We start from the raw sequence: 6,618 nt of genomic DNA on the forward strand, positions 1-6,618 counted from the left end.
TTGACTGCACCAGACAAAGTTACTGATACAATAACATCACAAAGAGATACAAAAGATAAGGAGGAAAAAAGTTTATGCTGGCACAAGTGGTGAAATTCCACTGAATAACATCTTTGTGGTACCTAGTGTCATTGTCCAGCACAATAGGCAGAAACAGAATACCTGCCCAGCTTTGATGGCATTTATATAAGCAGTGTGGTAGTCCTGTAAGCTAGACTAAGGCATGTTGCTGTAAAGCTGTAACTCCATGGAAAGGATCAAAGCTGGAATGCCCATAAGCATGTATTGGGCAGGGGAAAAAAACAACCTTGTGACGTGCCAAGGTTTTATTCAATCCAGAATAGATCTAATAGCCAGTGTTTCAGAAACAATCACTCTTAGCACAAGCTATTTTTTTAATTCACATACATTGCAAAATTCCTCCACCCACACTCCTGAGCCAAGGAAAAAACATGTCAGTTTTACAGATGAGTAAACTGAATCATGTGGCTGACAAGTTTGACCTGTTTCTTAAAGATAGGGATTTAAACAACACGTATACCTCTTTGAAATAAATGGATTTTCACTAGCATAGAAGTGAATCTGGATCAGCATGGCTGTGGTGGAGACACAGTTATGGCATGGAGCTCTCTTGGTTTGAAACAGATGCTGCCCCTGGAGAACTTGCTGTCAGGTGGACAAAGGGGAGTTGCAGCCCACGCCTCTGCCAACAAGGCATCAATGCTGACACAGCTCCCAAGAGACCTGTCCAACTCCCAGCCTCACAGCTCATAGTCTGACATCAGCTTGTGCGCATTTCCTCTGAACATGCTAAAGCAGAAAGCAAAAACTTCTCTAGAGGGAAATGTCATTCCCAACAGCTGCATGACATGAAACTGAAGTGAAAAAAAAAAATAAAAAAATACTGAAAATTATAATAAAAAAGCTCAGGCTCCTGAAAGAAAAAAATAGAGACTGTACTGCAGCAATGCTATTGTTTCTCAGCCTTAAGAAATAAAATGTCATGGGTATAAACATGCCATGGAAAGTTCTCAAGGAAAACCAGTCTGGTTTCTTGTTGGCAGGACTGAGTATCAGGGAGGAGAACTAAGAGCTCAGTAATTAAAGCTCAGCATGGGCATTTATTTAAGGATGGAGTTTCAAAGCAAAACCTGCTGCTCCATGTACCTGTTATACTATAAGGATACCTATGCCAATTTCAACCCTGAAATCCAGGCCTACTGTTAGGCCCTGCTAATGCTGGACAGGCACTGATGCACAAGCAGTGGTGCAAATGTGAAACTGTTTGGCCAAATTATTCCTGAGTCTGGAACATGCAGTAAAAAATACAACCTGACAGTATGTGAGTTTTACTGGGAAAAAACCTCACCAAGATTATTCTTGTTCTCCTTGCTGCTCACTATGAGTAAGGCTGTGTGCTACCAAGCTGGTAATGTCACAGAAAAAATGTAACAATGATTTTTGAGAATCTTAGTCCCCAGTGTAGGAATCAAATTTAACCTTTGTACGAAGCAATGCCCATTTTCTAATTTCAGTGGAATTACATTTGTTTATGTTTAGAGCTGAATGTAATCCATTACAGTTCATGCCCTTGGGAAGGGATGTCTTATGTTTACTTCTGAAGCTCCATGGTTTAAGCAGGGATATTCAACAAGTTCTCAGCCAAGATTGTGGACAAAACCTGCGTGCATTACGTTACTGACCTGCTCTATTGCTAAAACCCACAGAAATCTTACCATTTTTGCTGCTAAACTCTCTTTAGAGGAAGCTGGGGGGGTTATAGCTGGGTACACCTATGCAGTTACACAGATGCTGATGGTTGTTTCATCTCCCAGGATTACAGAGATGGCCACTGCAGATCATTAACTCACTCGGGAATCTTCTGTGCTTCATGTAATGGTAGGTAACATTTGATGCCTCAGTGGAAAATGCTGATAGCACAAAAGAAGATGCTTCATAGTACTATCCTGTATGTACCAGGTACATATGTTTCCTCCTAAAATTTAGGTAGCTTTACTGCTGAGGAGCGCAAAGCTCAGGGTAAATCCATTTGTTCTCTTTTGATAAACCAAACCAATCAGAACATTCCAGAAGGCAGTTTAATTCACCTTTCCCTTTCCTTTCCCTTCTCGTTCCCCTTCTCCTCCATTCCGTTCTCTTTTCCCCTTCTTTTTTCCTTCCCTTCTTTTTCATCCAGGAAGTCTTAAAATAAAAGGTTACTCAATAGGTTGCATTTTTGCTAATTTGGACAGACTGTTCAGAGAGGAATGATCCATTTGTCATCAAAAGCACTGCTTACAATGCTCACGTCTTCTTGCATGGAGGTATGACAGTGCAGTTGAAAATCCAGTTGTTTTCTATTCAGTGGTCTTACTGCATCCTATGAAACATGCAAAACCTGCTCACAGGAAGCTCAGTGCACAGGTAAAAGCAATGAGCTGACTTCTGAAAATATATATAAGGACAAATGCTAATTAGAAAAAGAATTTAAAATGACTTAAGACAGTATTTACTCTCATGACTGTTGTGTAATTCCATATAGCTTCGAAACATCACTAACAAAGGAACTGTGCCTCATGGAGCAGTCTACATTTGCAAACAGGACTAGCTGTCAACCCTGGAGCTTATATCCTCTGCTGGCAACTGAACATTCAAAAAGATAGACCAAAGAAACCTCGAGTGAGCATCTAAATAAACTAATATGTAAGGCAACATATCTGGAGGGGGGGAAACACTGCATCATGCAAGGATAAAAAACAACAGACTAATGAATCCTCATGTACTAGACTACATTCAGCATATGCTTCAGCCAATATGTGTATCTGTGGACTCACACCTCCAGTGTAATGAGTTGCTCATCTGCCAAGAGAAAAGATCAAGAAACACAAGAGGAAAAGGTTTGCAGACCTGAAGTCAAGCAGCTGAAGTTCCACCTGTGTCTCAGCTGTAGGCTAGTGGGCACTGGTATGCTCATGACTAAGAAACTGGAGACTGAAGTCTTAACATGAAGAAAAAAAAAAGCATCTACAATGAAGTAATGCTGCAGTGTTCTTCTCAAGGCACTTTGGCATGCAGAATTAAACACAGATGAAGTCCAAGGTGGAATGAGGTGATGAGCATATTCTTGCATAAGCCAGCACTTAGAAAGTTGAGGTTCAGTTTTCTTTGTGTGGAATTTTGGTTGGCTTTGCTTTTGTGTTTTTTTTCATATTCTCTTCTGAGTCACCGGTGAAACTTTACATTTGTCCATTTACATGGACAGTTTATAATATAGAAAACAAATTTACGTACACTAAAGGCATGAGTAATAATCATAAGTAATGGGTCATATGTTCCAAATCACACAAAGCCAAAAGCAAAATTTTCTTTCTTGTACCAGGGGCACCAGATCTGGACACAATGCTCCAGATGGGGCTTCACAAGGGCAGAGTAGAGAAGGACAATCACCTCCCTATCCCTGCTGGCCACACCTCTTCCAATGGAGCCCAGGATACCATTTGCTTTCCGAGCTGCAAGAGCTAACTACTGGCTCATGTTAAGCTTTTCATCCACCAGGACGCCCAGGTCCTTCTTTGCAGGGCTAAGTGCCTCTAAATATGTCTCTAAATACCCTCTCTAGAAATGCCTCTAAATACTTTCAGTAAAGTTCTGTGATTCTATAATTACAAACTTCAGTTTTAAAAACTAAGTCCCTCTTCTTTACAGTGGTTGTGATTTGGTTCCCAGTGATGAAGACTCACAGAATTGTGTAGAATTTATCGAGCTGCTAATGCGCACAGACAGATTTGCAGCTCAAGCCATGGTGCCTGCACTGCCTTGCTTGCCCTTCTTTGCCTCAACAGCTTGCTGCTGCTGAAACAGACTCCTGCACAAGCACACTGCTGACAAGCTCACACCCTAGCAGGCCACAGCAATCTCTCGAGCATATGCTGCGAAGCTAAGGTGTAATTCATTCTAACATTCAGCATATAAAGTTAACACATCAAAGCAGAACCTGACAGGGATGCTTTCAGCACCTTCCTGTGCCACACCTTCACAGTCTTGAGAAAGTGAACAATACATTATGTGATTTATTTCCCTTCCTTTCTCCTTTCACCCAAGCTGAACATGTTATTTCTAGCATTCTCACACACTAAAGCAGTTCTATGCAAGAGAAGTTAAGCAAACTTAAAAAACATAGACCCAAAGTTATCAAAGAACTCACCAAACCTTGTCATGTTTTCTAAAGCTTTCTTCAAAAGCACAGCCATCTCCCCTGTTCACGAAGAGGGAAGGGATGATGTCTCTGAGTCATCCTCCATGTGATGTGACCCTTTTTTGCTGAGTGTCACTGCCAGCAGAATACTGTGAAGAGCCAGCAGATGTCCTCTAAATGCAGTAGGTCACCTTGACCGTCCCTGTATTACACAAGAAAAACTAAGCCTTTAAAAGCAATCTTATTCTGAGCCACCACTAAATAAATACTGTAGTATCAGAAAGGAACGGTTTCAACAAAGAACTACTGTAGAGTACAAAGTTTATATGGAAAAAAGCAAATCTTCTGCAGTTTCTGATGAGATTCTGATGATTTTACTGCTGAACTCTTCTCAGTCTGAGAAAACACCCTAAAACAAAAGCCAACTGTACATATTCATATAAAAAAGGACAGTTTTCAGGCTAACTAATTGCAATCCCAACTCAAAAGAAGTGCCCTTTCTACAAATTTCAAGCAGTGTATGTGTCTGGCTGGGGAAACATCTGTCTAGAAGGCCATACAGTTTTCATTTGTTACTGAAACTGAGCATCTATGCTGGCTCTAAATTTAAGGCAAAACAAAATGAAGAATAAAGGATGGCACTCTTCTGAGATAACAGAACGGAGGGGCAAAAAATCTGATGCTACTATCTACATTCAAGGCCAGATTGGATGTGGCTCTGAGCAGCCTGGTCCAGTGGTTGGCAACCCTACCCATGGCAGGGGGTAGAAACTGGATGATCTTTGAGATCCTTTTCAACCCAGGCCTTTCTATGATTCTATGATAAATGACTCCATCTCTCCAGTCTTTCAAATACAGGGAACACTGAAGCTGAGCTGCTGAAATGTAGGGAAACTTCAGATAATAATAAAAAAATAAAGTTGCAGTAGTATTTTTAAGAGACAGAGGAATGACCTGAGATACAGATGGATGAATAAGACATCAATGCAGACCCAAGGAGAAGAAGATGTAGGGTACCAGCACAACAAACACCAGCCACACAGGGCCACAGAAACTGCCCCTGACACACCAGAAGTGCTCAGTCAGAAGTTCCATTACAAAGCAAATACATCATCATATTCTTAAACTTCAGAAAGGTGCTTAACTTTTTGTTAAAATCTGACCATGGTGGCAATTTTTATTGTAGCAGAAAAGAAATAGAACTAAATGGCATGAAGCCAAAGCTAGGTATACTTGCTTCAGCATAAAAGTGAACACTCAAAGTGGGAGTAATTAACAAGTAAGACAAGCTAGCTAAAGGCAAGACACAGTCATTGTCACTCGACATGTTTAACATGGAAATGAGATCTCTGGAGACTGGATTGCAGTGCTGTGGGCCTTCCAGGCAAATACACTATCACTGCTCTTCCTTCTTTTCTGTGTAGAAAACAATGTCATTTCAGTACTTCTATTCACAGCAACTGCAGCAAAGTAACAGAGGGAGGTTTCCCCCTTAAACAAATCGGTTCAGATGTATTTTGCAATAATATACATCTGGCGTAGGCTGGTAAAAGATTTGGAATTCAAAGGACAAATACCATTTAATAATTAATCCAGAAATCCTAACCCAGTTTCTTCTTGTTGCTAAGTTGATGTTGAGTTGCAGTATGATGATGATGTGAGAGACCATATAAACCAGAAAAAACAGAGATAAAATAAGGTCAAATCAGTGAGGGGACTCAAAACTGAGATTTAGATATGTCCTCGGTCATTGAAGCAGACCAGAATAAGCTTCCACAACTAACTGTAGGATCCTGGGGACTCACTGCAGCCTCATGTATAAACACAGTTAATGAAAACCAGTGAATAGGAAGAACTGCTTCAACTTAATAACTTCTAAAATGCTCAAATTACAAAGACACACAAAATGCAGCCTTAGTATTAATTTGCCTGGCTAAAGAAATCAAGCCTTGGCAGCAACACTGCAAGGGGCAGGGGGGAGAATCCATAGATTCTCTCATTCAAACTTCACCTGTTCTTGGAGCACGATGGAGGCTTATGGAATATCACAACTTGATTCTTTTGAAATTCTCCAGCTACTCTTTGCTTTTGGTTCCTATGACAAAACCTGCTTGCCAAGACACAGCAAAGCTGCAGAACAACTAACAATGACGGATGATCATTTGCAGACTATAACTTTGTGCCTTCTGGTCAAGCACTCAGAGTATTCCCAGTGTGGATGAATAAACACGTTTATTTAATTCTTACCTATATGGATTCCACAAGCATATCCGTATATCCTTTAACACACCTTTATAAATGCACTGACTGCTTCCAGTCTGGAAGTAATTATTTCCTATACAAATAGCTTGCTAAAATCAAACCAAAAATCAAATTTTAATCAAGAATGTTAACATGAAAAAAGCCTGCTAAAAAGTTTGTTT

The 6,618-nt window shown here is 40.4% G+C and overlaps 1 long non-coding RNA gene across 3 annotated transcripts in view; it reads right to left on the bottom strand.

The window, feature by feature from the left end:
* The window catches only part of LOC107313224 (uncharacterized), a 61,479-nt gene extending 57,082 nt beyond the window's left edge, over positions 1–4,397 (bottom strand). For all 3 annotated transcript variants that reach the window (XR_014945793.1, XR_014945792.1, XR_001554866.3), the window contains exon 1: positions 4,205–4,397. This is a non-coding gene — a long non-coding RNA (uncharacterized LOC107313224). The remainder of the gene's footprint in view (positions 1–4,204) is intronic.
* Between the last annotated feature and the right edge of the window lie 2,221 nt (positions 4,398–6,618).

The sequence above is a fragment of the Coturnix japonica genome, chromosome 4 (assembly GCF_054131305.1).
Source record: "Coturnix japonica strain WE chromosome 4, WE-NBRP24, whole genome shotgun sequence".
Classification (NCBI taxonomy): Eukaryota; Metazoa; Chordata; class Aves; order Galliformes; family Phasianidae; genus Coturnix; species Coturnix japonica.